Source organism: Ochotona princeps, chromosome 18, assembly GCF_030435755.1.
Source record: "Ochotona princeps isolate mOchPri1 chromosome 18, mOchPri1.hap1, whole genome shotgun sequence".
In the NCBI taxonomy this organism is placed as follows: domain Eukaryota; kingdom Metazoa; phylum Chordata; class Mammalia; order Lagomorpha; family Ochotonidae; genus Ochotona; species Ochotona princeps.
The window spans coordinates 11,233,890-11,249,736 of record NC_080849.1 but is presented as its reverse complement, the minus strand read 5'-3'; the positions used below and the strand labels follow the sequence as shown (position 1 = coordinate 11,249,736).

At 40.5% G+C, this 15,847-nt stretch overlaps 1 protein-coding gene, 1 long non-coding RNA gene and 1 other non-coding gene across 3 annotated transcripts in view; 2 read left to right on the top strand and 1 right to left on the bottom strand.

Annotated features, from left to right (window-relative positions):
• CDH20 (cadherin 20) overlaps positions 1 to 15,847 on the top strand; it is a 201,127-nt gene that overhangs the window by 122,238 nt on the left and 63,042 nt on the right. The window lies entirely within an intron of this gene.
• Positions 1 to 15,847, bottom strand: part of LOC131482544 (uncharacterized) — a 251,294-nt gene that overhangs the window by 211,553 nt on the left and 23,894 nt on the right. The gene's annotated exons all lie outside the window — the stretch shown is intronic.
• LOC118758118 (U6 spliceosomal RNA) lies at positions 15,467 to 15,571 on the top strand. The gene has a single exon (XR_004995544.2). It is a non-coding gene; the product is annotated as a U6 spliceosomal RNA (small nuclear RNA).

The following is a 15,847-nucleotide window of genomic DNA, read 5'->3' as shown; positions in this document are numbered from 1 at the left end:
TGCGGTGAAACCAGTTGGGATTTTTCATCACCAATATGAATTATTCTTACTTTAAAAATGTAGAAAATTTATTTAGAAAATCCTCAGCATGTTCTTTCATTCTGTAGAAATCATCATGACTCACAATTAATCTGAGGAAAAGATAATATCTGTAAATTCAAACAGTTATTTCAAAATAAGTCTCACTATACCAAACAACATTAAGTCCCAAGAAAATTCAGGGACGATTTAAAACACGCTCAGTACAGGGTTCACTGAAATGAGCCAACAGGCCTACATGCCCAATGACGTCACCAGATGCGGATCTAAATGGAAAATGCGATTGAAAATGGGGTCTCTGGGGCCTGTGCAGTGACATATCAGCTTACTCCTCTGCCTGCAGCAGTCAGATTGCATATGGATGCTGGTTTGAGTCCTGGCTGCTCCACTTCCAACCCAGCTCCTTGCTGACCTGGGAAAGCAGCAGTGGATGTCCCAGGTCCTTGGGCTCCTGCACTCATGTGGGAGACCCAGAAGAAACTCCTGGCTCCTGGCTTAAGATCAACCATGTGGCCATGTGGAGAGTGAATGGAAGATCTTTCTCATCTTCCCCTCAGTGTCTCTCCCTCTCTCCGTAACTCAGGCTTTCAAATAAAATAAGTAAATCTTTAAAAAAAAAAAAAAAGAAAATAGGGTTACTATCAATGAACACTGGCACATATTAATAAACCTATAGCTACTAAAAAGCTAAGAACTATATCGAATCTGTAAGCTTGTCATTCACAGGCACCAGACTCTCAACCACAGCTTTGCATCGGACAGTTAAAACTGCCATTTCTTACTGAAAACAAAAAGCTGCTGCTCAAGTTTTGCTTTGTAGCATACTTACCATCACGTGGAAATAAAGCAGAAATGGCAGCAAAAACTCAGGAGTTATTAAGTCAACAGTTGCAAAAGCCAATTGACATTTTGATCTCTAAAATATGTTTTTTTTAATTCGAAAGGCAAACAGAAGAGATTTCCATCTACTGGTTCGCTCCCCAAGTGCCTGCAATAGCCAGTGCTGGACCAAGCCGCCGCAGGAAGCTCAGTGCTCTAGCCTCTCCCTCCACACAGGTGGCAGAGGCCCAAGCCCTGGGCCATCATTTCCTGCCTCACCAGGTGTTCACTGGCACGAAGTTGGATTGGAAGTAGAGGAGGCACGCTGATGCGGGATTCAGGCATCACAAGCAGAAACTTAATCACTATTATCACTCTAAAATATTTTTAAACTTCAATTTTTTTAAGATTTATTTTTATTGGAAAATTAGATATACAGAGATGAGGAAAGACAAAGACAAAGATCTTCCATTTGTTTCTTTACTCCTGAAGCAGCCACAATGGCTGGAGCTGCGCTGATCTGAAGCCAGGAGCCTGGAGCCTCTGTGGGTCTCCCACACTGGTGCAGGGTCCCAAGGCTTTGGGCCTTCCTCGACTGCTTTCCCAGGCCACAGGCAGGGAACTGGATGGGAAGTGGAGCCACCAGGACTAGAACTGGAGTCTATATGGGATCCTGGCGCATGCAAGGCAAGGACTTTAGCCACTAGGTTACCATGCTGGGCCCTAAACTTCAGTGTTTTGGGAGATAATTTTCAACTCCCAATTATGTGGACCTAAATTGTATTATCCAACCAAGTGAATTATGGTAATTCATGTTTTAAATTAATATTACACACATAAGAAGTACAGGATATTGAAGCATGCACAAAACACAAGGAAGAGACTATTTATTAGTGAAGTCGATTATATGTCCTCATCCTGGGACTTGCATTGTGGTACAGTGGGTTAGTTACCACTTGAAACCCCACGAAGCCATATCAGACTCTCATACTGAATCCTGGCTAGTCTACTTCCTGCTAATGTGTCAGGGAAGGCAGAAGATGGCCGACCTGCCAGCCATGTGAAAGCTCCTGGCTTCAACCCTTCAACCTGGCCCAGATCCTGCTGTTGCAGCCATTTAGACAGTGAATCAAGAAACAGAAGTTCTCTCTCTCTCTCTCCTCCCCCCCACTCACACACAGTCTCTCTAATTCTACAGAGAACCTTAGTGACCCAGTGATACCCATGGATGCAATCTGCCCAGGGAACAAGTTCACTACTGACATAAAGAACACAAAACTGACTGGAGGCATATATTCTGCAACAAGCAAAAATCTTCTCATTGCATGATTGATAACTGTTACTTTTTATTGAGATAAATGCAAATAGACACAGAAGTGGAAACTAACCCAACTCTGCCTGACTCCAAGGCCTATATTGTTTCTTTTATATACCAATTTCTCTTATAAATACTGGTATTAATAGCTCAGGTTTATTGACGACATACTGTATATTGAGGCTTGATGCCTGAGTGTCACACCTAGAAACTTAGGCAATAGATGTGTGAACTAGCCACTATCAGCCCCACTTTACACATGTGGAAAGGGATACTCAGGGACACACCTCATCTAAAAGGATGACAGAACCCAAGTAATTCTGCCCACATCACATCAAGCTGTCTCCAGTTGACCCTACAGATATCATCTGTCCCTTCTTCGTGACTACTCTCATAACTGTATCTATTTAAAAAGCAGAATTACAGATACATGAAGGAGAGACAGAGAAATCTTCCATCCAGCAGTTGGAACAGTGAAGGTTGGGCAAGAAAGAACCAAAGAGTGCAAAATTCTGAGTACCTCACATGGGAAGCAGGAATCCAATCCTTGGGACATTTTCTGCTGTTTTCACAAGTTCATTAGCAGAAAGCTGAGTCAGAAGTGGAGCAACCAAGATTCAAATGAGCATGTATATAGAATGCCACCATTGTTAACCCGTGACACAACACTAACCCCAATTACTGTCATTATTAAGTGAATATCCATCAAGTGTATCTGAAGGCAGCCATGAGTTCAAAGTGAAAATCAGTTAAAATCATATGTCTTGGGCCCAACTCAATGGTTCATTTGGCTAATCCTCTCCATGTATGTGCTAGGATCCCAATATGGGCAATAGTTTGTGTCCCAGCTGCTCCACTTCCTATCCAATTCCCTGCTTATGGCCTGGGAAAGCAGTGGAGGATGACCTAAATCTTTGGGGCCTGTACCCATCTGGGGGACCTGGAAGAAGTTCCTGGCTCCTAGCTTCAAAAAGGCTCAGCTCTGGCCATTGCAGCCACATGGACAGTGAACCAGCAGATGGAAGATCTGTCTGTCGCCCAGACAGAACAATCTGTAGCCCAGAATGTTCCAGAAAGCACTCTTTTTTCCCTTGAAACTCTAAGGATCCAGGACATCAATAATTGCTAAGAATGTTTAAATGAAAGAAATTACTTTTCATTTCTCTAATGTGTGTGTGTGTGTGTGTGTGTGAGAGAGAGAGAGAGAGAGAGAGAGAAAGGAATGCACAGTAAGTAATACTGACAAGCATTTTCTAACAAAGTATTCAGTGCTGGGGGAACTGTAGTGGACTGTAATCCTCCAGTATCTCTTTATTCCCCTTGCTTGCTCCATTAAAATTCTTCCAAGTTCAAATCACCACATTGCAACTGGCTCATATAATGTACTTGTCTTCCACACCTCACACAGAGTATCCAGGGACTTGTCTTACAGGTAGTGTGGCTTCAGTTGCAGTCAGCTGGCCATAGACTATGACCTGCGGGCCTGATAGCCATTTATTGTAAACCGTGGCCTGTGGGTGATGCTAATGAAGTTCTTCAAGAAGCCACATTTGCATGACTTCACATTTGCTGTGTCCCCTTACGCACTGCTAAGAAAAGACTAGAAAAAATGTTCTTTATTATTAATTCCCTTCTGTATTTTCTTAATCTCTTACAGTGGCAAGGAAACCAGACCACTCATCCCCCTGTAGCAGCTCCCTTCATGATCATCAAAAACAAAGCACTTCCTCTCTCACCTTCCTGTCCCTCCCAAAATCTTCTAACATGCAGTAATTGCCTCCAGGTTTGGAGTTTTCTATGCAAACTGTTAAGACACTCACAAAGTTGGAAGCAACTGCAACAGCACTGTGCTTGTGGAAAGACAAAGTCAATTTCAAGACCCGCCTTCCAAAAGGAAATGCCCTGTTTGTTTCATGTCAGTCTCTGCTTCAGATGAGGAGGAAAAAATAAAAAAACAAAGCTGAAACCACTGGTCTGGCTGGTTATTTCCCAGCAAAGCAGGGGCAGATGCAAAGCCATTCAGCTGGCAGTAGCTCCTTGTCTTCTCCATCTTCAGCAGCTTTGGAAGCAGCTCAACAAAGCTTCACCTTTGTTGAATAGCAATTCACACACACACACACACACACACACTTCCAAATCTTTATATTAATAACATTTTGAAAAAATACAGACTGGGCTGTCACACAGACAGGTGATTTGGCTGCCTTAGCAGCACTGATGTACCAGGCCGGCTGCCCAGTTTGGCAGAAGCCCTGCATCCTCTCCCCTCCCAGCTGTACTGCAGTGAAGTCAAAGTACACAGCCTGGTTGTACATGTAACCGTGAGCCCAGCACAATCTCTTTAAGGCAGAGGGATTTCTGGGGAGGAGTTCTGATACACTGTAGCTCTAGAATGGACCTCTGGAGTATGCACGCACATCCGCATGTAAAACGGGAGTCACCCCGGCTTTCATGTTTGATTGTCGCTCCACTTTCATGCATTATTATTTCCAGCAACATATATACGCATAATGAATGAATGAATGAAAAAACGCAGCTAAATAGAAACAAATCTACACCAAAGGCATGAGAGGAAATCCAGATATATCACAGATATCCTGTATGAAATAGATCAATAATACAGAAATTCTGATAACTTAGAGAAAAAAATGTAACAATGAGGTTCACTCATCAATATTCAGAATTCTTATCAGAAACCAGTTTTCTCATTGCAACCTGATACCAGTAAATTGCACGAGATGCTGGTTTTCATCCAGTGTGGAAAGAACACGAGCACTGACCCACTGTAGCTCTTTGCTCACCTCCCCTGGCTGTGTGGGGGATCCACTAATCCCCCTTTTAATCTCTTACTATGTGAATGTCGTAACGGTTTGCTAATTACATGCAGACTGTATGCACTAACGCGCCAACAGCCAGGGAATAGGGGATGGGGGCCGAGGATGGTTGGTTGGGTGATTTCGCAGTGACATATCATCATCCCTACATGCATTTATTCCATGACTATCATGGCAACGTAACCAAGCACTGACTGTATCCAATCTATTGCTCTGCTACATTGTTATTGGTCAAATGACCTTGTTTCCCCCCACACACCGGCCCCATTTTCTATTTGAAAAAGGAAGGGAACCTATAAGCCTGATCTCAATTTGTTCTGACAATTATTGCAAAGCTCCTACTGAGAGGGAAGCTCTGCCCTTTGGTGTGGAATGAGATGCAGCCATCCAGGGTCCAAACAAAAGAAGACCCTGCTTTTCTCTAAGTGTATTCATCCATGTGAAGACATATTGGCTTAGATGCCTGTCCATTCACATCTTAATGGGAAACAGAAAAACAAGAATCTGAGGATGGGGAGGGAGGAGAACAAAAAACTATCAGATGACACTAGCTATAGAAGAGATAAAAACAAAATTTGAACTTGGTGAAGGGGAAGAAATCATAGGACAGGAAATCACAGCTGTGTGCATGTTCATACTATCCAGGTAAAATGTGCTTTTTTTGTCAATAAAGGTCACTACCTTGACATTGAAAAGTGAAACTGAACAAAGTTATGCTTGGAGGCTGGATTATACGAACCTGCCTCTCTCTCTCCCCACCCCCTCACTCACTCTTTCCCCCCTTCTCTCTCCCTCCCTCCCTTCCCTCATCAAGGCACAGCTACATGTTATTTCAAATACATCAAACACCATTAGGTCAAAATACCACTGAGATGCATTCTAAAGCATAATTCCTCTGGAACAGTTGGTAACTTTACCAAAAAATCAAAGTACCAGCCAAAAAGACAAAAGAAATGTATTACATTATGATGGGAGACAGGTCATTTAAGAAAAGGACAAAAGAACACTTCTTTTGAAATGGCAAGTAGAGTTTTTGTTAACACTGGAAAGCAGGTGCCTTTTTCTTAATACTTGTCCTTATTCTCTGCTGATAAACAGAAGAAAAAATATTTATAGGTAAACTAAAATCACTTTAAATTCTAGACCATCACACACATTCCTGTCTTCAGCTAAATGCCTTCCTCTTTCCCTCTTTCACCTACATTTTAACAATAATCGCTCAGCCATCCAACAAGCCAATCTCCCAAGGAAACAGCTGACAAGAAGGAATGTGAGAGTTAAGTCCATAACATACCAGAAATTATTTCACCCAGCAAAAGTCACTTCTTTCAAAGGAGAAGTAATGAAATGAACACAATAAAATAAAGCTGATCTTAAAATCGGTTATTAGTTCTCCCTGTAGCATCATGGAAATGGGGAGATTATGGATTCAGTAACAATGTGGCATTTTTTTTTTCCACTTTGAAAATGACTTATTTAACACATGCACCACTAGCAAATGATCCCTCTGGTCTTACATAACAACACACAAAGAAGCAAAAGGAAAAATTTAAGACATAAAATATACTATAAAGTTGCTAGGAAAAGTGAACCCCAATCCCCAATGAAATTACCTCTTTTGGCAATTAAGTGAGCATTTGTTGCAACATGAATAGCCTCAGGCAAACTCAACAGACCCATTCCTGGCGGCCGGTAATGACAGATTTCTTAGGGAGTATTATTTAATTAACAACAATTTGAAAGAGCAGCTCAACTGAGATATTGCATTTACTTACTGGAAACACTAAGCAACAGTTAAGTGAAAAAGACATGCAATTTGTTAGCCTGCAAATGATTTTTTTTTGTTTCTGAAATGCCTAAGTAGTGACAGGTTTTTGCCACTAGGTATTTTCAGTTATCTGGATGGCCAACATGTCCGGAGCGTGTTAGCTTTTACTGTACAAGGCTGTTAGCAGTCCTTTGTGGTTTTATTCTGTTAGAAATCCCCTGGGGCCTCAAATGTCCAGGGCCATTATGCTCTGCCCTTCCCCCTATAGACAAGGGCAACTGCCAGTCCCCCTCCCTCACACATGCCAAGCTTTCTCCCACCCCCATACATCACTTGCTGCTAATCACCTAACATAAGTGAAGCCTCTGTTCTCAGACTCTTCCCAAGTTGCTTTAGGTTGTATCAGCAACTCAGAGCCTGATTGGATACTCGGCTGCCCCCTTCCAGAAGCACTCAGACCCCATGGTACTGGCAGCAAGGGAAAGAAAACCTCCCTTCCAATTTCCTGAACTGTACTCTTCACATCCAGCGCCTTCCTTTACAGCTGATTATAATGAAAAAAAAAACAGTTTTAAACTGGTAGAGAGGACAATTTCAAGTTGTTCTACATCCAGTAGGAGCTGGTAGCAGGGAGTGAACTCCACCACTCAAGTAGCAAGCTCAGGAAAAGGCAAAAACAACACACTCTGTGGAAGAAGAAGAAAAGTAAGTTACCAAACTTTTCATCTCTTCTGTTATTTCCATGACCTAACTTCACAAAGTGATCAGGATTGGTCAATGAAGCAGAAATACGGTCCTGGGAAACTAACGTGTCAATTTTGTTCCTGTAGGAGGCAAACCAAGCCATCTGAGAGAGCAATTTGAAATTATTATGGGGTGGCTGTTAATTGTAGCCACTTCTGCCCATTAGAATTCCTGCCAACAGAAAATCTTTATCTTGACTTGATTTGTGATAAACTTAGAAATGAACAATCAATGTGGAACACAGTTATTAAACAAAACAAATTTCTTTCATGGCATCTGAAGAGACAATCTGAAACTCAGGCAGCTGGGTCATAGTTATCTTTGGGAGTAGATGAGGGTCTGGTGTGTACACAGCACTAGTTTCCACAGTGTATTAACATTGATTGCAGGAGCAAAAGATTTTTCTCTTTGATTCTTTTCTGTCTGAAGCAGCTTTCGCTCAAATACTATCAAAGGCATCTGCTTAAACACATATCCCAGCAGGATTTTACCGTAGGGCATACTTTACTATGTACAGTGTAATCAGATTGTGTGGAATCGCATCGAGAGCATGCCTTGTTTTAAAACAACTTGTGCGAACAGAGTTTTATCTCTTACTTTAATTCTAATTTGGTGCTATTAACCAATTCCATTATTTAAATTGACTATTAAGATTGGATTCCATTTGATTTATCAGAATGTATTTCTCATTAATAAGGCTTTCTTTTTTACCCTCATTCCTAAACATTCACTTATATCTAATACTTTGAAGAGGAACATTTGCAAAATCTTTTTGTTAATGTGGATTAAAGCACGTGGCTTGGTTCCTGTTAAACTATTCTCAACTATTTCTATTAAACTTACAGTATAAGGACAAAAACTCATAGAGTTTATATGGGTTTCTTTGAATGATTCTCACTGTATAGGAAAGATAAAAAGAGTTATAGGAGAAAGCAATAATAAATCAAATTTCTCAAAACATTTTCACAGAAACTCAAAGTCCCTTTATTGACATACAAAGGAAATATACCAAATTTTACCTGCTAATGCTGTTTCAACTAGTAACATTTCAACATCTTTGTGACACCATTACATGATATTTAAATATTAGAAAGAAGAAAAATGTCAGCATAAAAGCAGGGGAGAATGACTACAGCTTTCAAATAACAACCATTTTTCCAGATAGCATCGTTAACAATCCTTTCTTACCACTTTGCTACCTGAAATCAATCAGCCGGTCATTTAAAAAAAATTTTTTTTACTGACACTTTATAGCAAATAAAAGTAGAAATAGCCAGAATCAAGCATCATCATCAATTGACTGCAATTTTCAAAGGACATCTTTTGCTTCTTGCTGTGTGTTTCAAATTCAATGTTTCTCCTATGTAAAAATGAGTGGGATGACTTAAATGCATACTACTATACACAACTGACAGTTTAAAATGAGGGACTGTAAAAGACCTGTAGGTCCTTGGGTTTTGTCCCTCATCCTTGGCAGGCAGTCCCCCAAACTGGGGAGAAATTACCTCATCCAGAGCAGTCTCCATCACTACCTTCCTAAGCAATTTATCCCAATTTACAAATCTCACTGTCAAGAAACCTGCCACCATTTAAGTCCCATGTTCCCTGTTTTTGGTTCTTCTTTTTCATGAAGATAAATTTCAAACATATATTTGTGTGTCATTTTTACGCTGCTCCTTGACTTTTTCTCACCTGGCCTTAAAGGCTTCCTCCCCACACTCACTTAGGTTTCATCTTTCGAGCCGTGTTCATACTTCTGAACTTGCTCCGGGCTCCAAATCACCCACACTCTCGGACACCCCTTGGTTGCAGTTTTCAGAAACTGATAGAGTCTAGTGAGGACCTCGGACCCACCTGCTGGTTTCTCAGGATTCAGCTCTTTATTACACACAAGTGCCAAGACTGTTTAGCACAAGACTGCTGTGAATTATTATTCACTTTTTATTTAATTCTATTTCACATCTTATTAAATCATGGCTGTGGACACTGTGCTAATTCTGAGGATACAAAAGTGATAGTTGCAGTCTTCATGGAATTGATGTGCTAGTGGGGAGAACAAACCCCTACGTGAACTATGGGGGCCATGAGGACAACGGCAGAACCTCAGAAGGCAGGTCTGGGGAGAACCGTTATGCAAGGGACTTGAAAAAAGTATTTTAACAAAAGCATGAAAATGTTAAAACACAAAGTCTGTGGTTGATTTGAAGGACCCAAACATGTGGAGGAATATAGACAGGAATGAGACTGGAATGAGGTCATGAGGTCTTTACATGTCTCTGTAAAGGAGTTTGGATTTTATGAGTGAAACATGAGGAGGCGAGTGACCCAATAAGATAAGGTCACTTTGGTAAGTGAAAGAAGAATTTATTAGGAGAGGGACAACAGCAGAAGGCTGCTGCCATGGTAAAGGCATGCATCTTCAGTGCCTGATCTGTTACTGACTGGGACAGTAGGGATACAGAAACAGACCTATTTGACAAGGAATTTGAAAATACAAGTGACAGAATGTATTAAGGTCTAAGTGACAAAAAAGAGGGCTGGAAATGGAAGGAATTTCATGCTGACTTATGATTTCCATTCGGATGATGGAAGTACCATTCCTTGGACTAGAGTTGGCAGAGACAGGAGTCTCTCTGAAAGGAGATGATATCCACTACAACCCACCATCTCAGCTGCTCAATGAGTTCTGCATTTTCTGAGCTTAGTAGATCCTCCTTAATTCATCATTACTCTATTTCCTAATACTTCTCCAGTGACCCACTATAAAGCCAAGCTACATACTTTGTCACCACTTTTACTTATTCCACTTAGGAAAAAAAAAAACCAGTACTTAGTGAACGTGGCCTTAGATATCCTTAAAATGACCAGTGAATATCAAACATTGGTATTTGACATTTCTATATAATACTACTTGTTCTTGCTCTAAAGTCAAAAATTGTCCAGTTGATGACAATCCTGCAGGCACTGAGTGCTGAAGTTGAAAACTTATTTTTGCATTCATCATTATCTGCAGAACAGAATTCAGTCCCTTTAAATGCAGGAACCTGCCCTTTCATTTCTGGCTCAGACTGGTTCTTGACAAATTCAAGAAGCCAAAGTTCCTTGGCACTGAACTGAGTAGCCCTGAATTGTCTGATTGACAGTCAAGGTGTAGCAGATGGTGTTTACTGAACTTGACCACAATAATGTCTTGCCTCTAGTGGGTGCTTTTGGAGCCTAGACATACCCCACTAAGACACCACCATGTTTAAAAAGATAGAAAAGACATCATGTTTAACTTGCTTCAACTTGGGCGTGTGTGTGTGTGTGTGTGTGTACTTGCAAACGGGTTATACAATGTGGCAAAAGCAAAACTGAGGAAACCCTGAAGCTACGTCATAAATGATGTGCCTGATGTATTGTTGGAGTCTTAGTATTTTGTTGATGTTTTTTGCATCTTGTTCATCATGGATATTGGTCTGGAGTTCTCTTTTCTCTGTTGTGTCCCTGTTTTTGGTATTAAGGTGACATTGGCATCACAGAACGAATTTGGAAGGATTGACTCCCTCTCTACTATTTTGAGTAGCTTGTGGATGACTAAGTTCCTCTTTAAACTTTTGATAGAATTCAATATGAAGGGCCCGGCGGTGTGGCCTAGCGGCTAAAAGTCCTCGCCTTGAATGCCCCGGGATCCCATATGGGCGCCGGTTCTAATCCCGGCAGCTCCACTTCCCATCCAGCTCCCTGCTTGTGGCCTGGGAAAGCAGTCGAGGATGGCCCAAAGCTTTGGGACCCTGCACCCGCGTGGGAGACCCGGAAGAGGTTCCTGGTTCCCGGCTTTGGATCGGCGCGCACCGGCCCGTTGCGGCTCACTTGGGGAGTGAAACATCGGATGGAAGATCTTCCTCTCTGTCTCTCCTCCTCTCTGTATATCCGGCTTTCCAATAATAATAATAATTCTTAAAAAAAAAAATTCAACATGAAGCCATTCGCTCTTGAGCATTTCTTGGTTGGGAGGTATTTAATTCTTGATCTAATCTCCAACCTAGTTGTAGGTCTATTTAGCTTTTTCATTGCCTCATACTCCAGTTTTGGTAAATTATATCTGTCCAGAAATCTCACCATTTCTCCTAAGTCTTCCAATTTGTTGCTGTATAGTTGCTTGTAATAGTTTCTGATTTTTCTACGCATGTCTGAGGTTTCTGTTGCTGTATTTCCTTTATCATCTCTGATTTCATTAGTTCATCTCTCAGACTAGTTGAGCTGGTGGAGTATCTATATGGTTTAATTTTTTTCAAAGAATCATTTCTTTGATTCACTGAAGTTGTGTATTGTTCTTTTGGTCACAATTGATTTTGTTCTTCCTTTATTTTTTTCTGCTAATCTTCATATTATTTTTGCTATTTTTTTCTAGCTTCTTCAGATGTATGGCTAGCTCATTTATAGCTGGTGTCTTTCTAGTTTCTTGACATATGCAATGTTTGCAATGAACTTTCCTCTTAGCACTGTCTCAGTTGTGTCACAAGTTTTGATATGTTTGTTGACACTTTCGTTTCAAGGAAATTTTTTTATTTCTTTGATTTCTTCTAGAATCCATTGTTCATTCATCAACAAATTGTTCATGTATAAGTATTTGTGTGTTTTCTGGAGGTATTCTGACTTGCTGGATTCAACTTTAACTCCATCATAGTCTGAGAAGATACACAGTATGATTTCAATATATTTTAATTCACAAAGCCTTGTTTTGTGACCTACAATGTGATGGATTGCGGAGAAGGTTCTATGCACTGATGAAAAGAAAAATGCAATCTCTGTCTATAGGATGAAAGGTTCTGACAAATCAATTAAGTCCATTTATTCTATCAGATGAGTAAACTGTGTTGTTTCCCTTCTGAGTTTGTTTTATCAATCTGTCCGTTGAAGCTGGACAGATGTTAAAGGTTACCCACTATTATTGTATTGGAGTCTATATTGCCCCTTTAATTCATTAACAATTGTTTCACATAGCTAAGTGCCCTGGCACTTACTACCATTTATGATATTTACGTTAAGATACTTATTGTATTATCATACTCACATTATCATTGTTATTTCCTCTGCTGAATGGATCTCTAATCATTTTGTGCTGTCCTTTGCCTCTTAATGCTTTTCAACATGGAGGTCTATAGTATCTGATATTAAAATCACTAGACCAATTCATTTTTCCTTTCCATTAACCTGGAATTTCCTTTTCCATCTTTTCTCTTTCAGTTTCCATACACCTTTGTTGAGGAGGCATATTTCTTGTAGGAAACAGATAGATAGATCCTGTTTTTAAATTCAGTCTGCTAATCTATGTCTTTTTAAGCCATCTGCATTCAGGTTAACATCCATAGGCAGCAATTTGGTCCTGTCCTTATGGCACTGTATGTCTCACTGTTTGATTTAGCTTGCTTTTGTGGTTTTATGGAGTCATTCCCCATGTTTGCCTTTGCATTTGGTACGTGTCTTTTTTTTTTCTCTGTAGCACATCTTTAGGCAATGTTTGTAGGCCTTGTCTGCTAAAGGTGAAATTAGTAAAGTCTTTCAGTTTTGGTTGGCTTTGGAAGTTTTTATTTCATTTTCAAATATGAAGGAAAGCTTTGCCGGGTAAATTGCTCTGGAAAAACAGGATCTGGAATATATTCTCTGAGAAGTCAGCTGTGAATTTGATTGGTTTTCCTCTGTAAATAATCTGACATTTCTCATGTGGATATTTTCTTTAAGTTCAACTGAAGAGTGATTGATAATGTACTGTGACAAGGATCGCTTCTGGTCAGGCATATTTGGGATTCTCTGCTTTTCCTATATTTGTATTCCCCTTCATTTCACCATGTTGTTAAAAGTTCTCATTATTTCACTGAATACATCTTTATTTTTTAAAGACTTCTTTATTTTTATTGGAAAGTCAGATATACAGAGAGAAGGAGATACAGAGAGGAAGATCTTCTACCCACTGGTTCACTCCCAAAACAGCTACAACAGCTGGAGCTGAGCCAATCCAAAGCCAGGAGCCAGGATCTTCTTCCGGGTCTCCCACACGGTGCAAGGTCCCAAGGCTTTGGGCCGTGCTTAACTGCTTTCCCAGGCCACAAGCAGGGAGCTGGATTGAAAGCAGGACAGCCAGGTTCAGAACCGGCACCCATCTGAGATCCCAGCGCATGCAAGGCGAGGACTTTAGCCACTAAGTCAACACGCAGGGCCTGATGGTTTCAATTCTTGTATGGTTTTCTTAACTTTACTCAGTTTCTCTTCCAGATTTCTGACTATTTTGGCACTTTTATATGTGGTGTCTTCCAACTCTAAAATTCTTTCTTCTTCCTCACTCATTTCATTATTGAGACATTCCATTGTATTTTTAATTTGCTCTATTGAATTCATTTAAAATTGAGTTTATTTCAATGCTGTTGTTTCTTGTGTATTGTATTCCTTAAATTCTTTAAAGTCCTGTACCTGCTTCTTGCTATTTTTAAAGAACTTCAAAATGATTTTTAAAAATTCTTTCTCTGGCAGTTCCTTGATGTCTTCCTAGGCTAATTCTGCGATTGAACTAGGCCTTTGATTCTTTGCAGGAAAGGCATCAGTAAACTCATTCCTGGTACCTATGCCTCATTTCTGCCCTTGGCCATTGCAAGACAGATTAGCATTCTTCTCGGGCCAATTTGACCTTCTAGCTGGGCGGCCCTCAGGACTGCAGATGCAGATTACTGGTCCTCTCTGGTGCACAGTTCTCTGCTTCTGGCACTCGAGCTGCCCCCTCTGTAAGTTTCAGCCTCAGGCTCCCAGGCTGCACCCCTGCCACAGCTTCACTGCTGCTAACAGTGTCTCCTCTCTGCCTTCTATGATCCTGTATCATCAGACTGTCTCAATTCAACCTTTCTTCTGCTTAGGATTTCAGACATTTCAGACACACCAGCTATGTCCTTAAAGTGAATCACAGGGCTGTCAGAAGCACCCATGTCCCTGCTGGGGCTCTGGTCAGGACTTGCTCTCAAATTTAGTTCTCTTTTTTTGGTTGGGGGTATTTATTTATTTTTATCAGAAATGAAGATCTGCAGAGAGAAGGAGAGACAAAGAGGAAGATCTTCCATCCGCTGGTTTACTCCCCAAGTGGCCACAACAGCCCGAGCTGAGCCAATCTGAAGCCAGGAGCCCAGAGCTTCCTCCAGGTCTCCCACACAGAGGCAGGATTCCAAGGCTTTGGGCCATCCTGTACTGCTTTTCCAGACCATGAGCAAGGAGCTGGGTGGGGAGTGAAGCAGCCAGGACACAAACTGGTGCCCACGCAGGATCCTGGCATATACAAGGCAAGGACTTTAGCCACGAGGCTATCACACTGGGCCCCAGATTTAGTTTTGCAACACATATTCCCTTCCACTCCTCCCTCACTCACTCAACATAGTTAGTTACATTTAAGTATTCATTAAAACACTAAGGATAATTATTTCAAACTATTAGATATGTTTCTAGCATTTAAAAATACAATGGCACTCAGTCAATATTTACTAAGCATCTAATGTGTTGCAAATATTGTACCAGCTATTAACAATGCATGGATAAAATGCCTGAGAGTCTTCAAGGAGCTTACAATATGGGGGAGCTACAAACAAGCAAACCATTACAATAGACTAGTGAGGTGGAGTACACAGATTGTTTTGAGAAGATGGACGAAAAGGGAAATCCCTGAGAAATCTTTGTAAGTGTTCTAATTGGGAGGATTGGGTCATGATAATGTGTGATGATACTTTTAAAAGATTATTATCCTCATATTTAAAGCTAAAACAGGTTAAACCAGCTTGTCCAATCTCACAAATCAAATGACAGGGTTAAAATTGGTGTTAAACCACAATATCCTGATTCCTAAGTATGTGCTGAGCTCTAATAATTTTTCTGAAAGCATGCATCAGAAGACTTTTTCTTTTTCTTCAACAAAGCAAATAATAAGAATCTATGCTCACTTCGGCAGCACATATACTAAAATCGGAACAATACAGAGAAGATTAGCACATGGCCCCTGTGCCAGGACGGCACACAAACTCAGTGTTCCACATTTTGCATCATAAATTAAATAAATAATTTTTTTAAAGTCAGACAAAAACAAAAGAAAATATTCTCTTTGTATATCTTACACTTGGTAATGATGTTCCTCTTACTGGACTGCAAACTTTATCAAGGCTGTTTTACTGATTTATCTCTAAAGTCACAAAATGTCATATATAGAGGAATCAACGTATAGTGCTTCACTGAATAGATAGAATAGATAAATGTATCAGAAACTTCATCAGGGCAAGTTTATTCATGAGAGAAACACTGAACCCAGTGTACAGGAAT